Consider the following 1,674-nt stretch of genomic DNA (forward strand, 5'->3'; position numbering starts at 1 on the left):
GGTTGGAAATTAGAAGTTCCTTGTTGTTTATGGACTGGTGGGTTTAAACTGGGACTGTTCCAAGAAAAGTTCGGATGTTGTTTCCAGCTGGCATTATAGGCATTGGAATAGGGATTAACTCGGTTATGAACATAGTTTACTGATTCAGCTTTGTGAGGACAGTGTTCATACGAGTGTTCCCCGCCACAGCACACGCATTGCACAGATAGGACTGTTTGGACTGGTGTATTAGCAGCTTGCTGTCCTCCCTGACCTGAAGTTAAGTTTTTCAACATGTTGGTCATGGAGGTAAGCTGGGCTGTTAATGCAGTATATGCATCTACATCATGTATCCCCACAGTCTTTTTCAGTGACTGAGCGCGTGGGTCGGCCCAATGTCCATTGTTTGCCGAAATCTTTTCTAGGATTTCATATCCTTCATTATAGGTCATAGCTATAAAGGCTCCGCCCGTAGTCGCATCGAGCATTTGTTTTGCCATGGGATTTAACCCATTGTAAAACGTCTCGAGTTGAATACAGTACGGAATGCCATGGTGTGGGCATTTCCTTAACAGCTCTTTAAACCTTTCCCACGCGTCAGGAACAGCCTCATCGTCTGTTTGAAAAGACAAATCTCATTTCTGGACTTAGTGTTCCTTATCAGTGGGAAATATTTTCGCAAAAATTTTTCCGCCATGTTGCTCCATGACGGCACAGAACCCGGAGTTAATGAGTTAAACCATGCTTTTGCCCGATCCCTTAAGAAAAATGGAAACAAAGTAAGCCTTAGAGCGTCATTTGACACTCCCAGGATCAGGAAAGCATCAGTGATTTCCATAAAAGATTTTAAGTGCGAATGTGGGTCCTCCGACGGTAATCCGGCAAATTGACCATTTGTTTGCAACATGTGAAACATTATGGGTTTAAGTTCAAAATGGAGAGCGGTCATATGTGGCCTAACAATCCCAGAATTTAATTGCTCAAAATCCGGAATAGCATAATCCATAATCCTCTCATTTTTGGAATTTGCCAAATTAATTATGTTCGGAGTTTGTGCTCTTTGGTTCTCATTAGGTTCCGATTCCATGTCCAAATTATTATCATTATGTGTATGTCCTTGTTGAAAGTTCGGGCATTGTGGAATCTGCTCAAAACCCAGCGGTTGGTTTTCCAAATGTGGTATTTCCGGATTAATTGGGGGAGGTAACGCCATATTTGGAGGGAGTAGAGCAAAAAATGCTCTTTGAGCCCTCCTCCGATGGTGAAACGTTCTCTCAATATCGGGATCAAATTCGAAAAATTCTCCGTGTTGTGACCGTGGCATACACCACTTTTAAAAACGATTCCAATGGTACTAGAAAAATGAAATATTTTAATTTACTCAAAATAAAACTTGGTCGAAGCAATCCCCGGCAGCGGCGCCAAAAACTTGATCGGTTATATTTCACACCTTCAGACAATGAAATTGGGCCACAAAGCAAGTATACAATACGGCCCAACGTCGTCTTTCCAAGTAATAAAGTGGTACAAGTACCGGATTATCGTCCACAGAGATTGTAGCCAAAGTTACATTAGAGTCTAATGAAATAGATGATTTCAGATGACGATTTTGAAGACTTTTGTTTGATTTTAAGGTATCCAAAACAGAATACAGAATATATAAAAGAAGCAAGGGTGTAAGACTTAAGGTGAGAC

The 1,674-nt window shown here is 41.2% G+C and overlaps 1 non-coding gene across 1 annotated transcript; it reads left to right on the plus strand.

Moving 5' to 3' along the window:
• Positions 1-525: 525 nt before the first annotated feature.
• LOC112501665 lies at positions 526-628 on the plus strand. The gene has a single exon (XR_003067545.1). It is a non-coding gene; the product is annotated as a small nucleolar RNA R71 (small nucleolar RNA).
• Positions 629-1,674: the final 1,046 nt, after the last annotated feature.

This window comes from Cynara cardunculus, unplaced genomic scaffold (genome assembly GCF_001531365.2).
Source record: "Cynara cardunculus var. scolymus isolate 2C unplaced genomic scaffold, CcrdV1 Un_Scaffold_407, whole genome shotgun sequence".
In the NCBI taxonomy this organism is placed as follows: domain Eukaryota; kingdom Viridiplantae; phylum Streptophyta; class Magnoliopsida; order Asterales; family Asteraceae; genus Cynara; species Cynara cardunculus.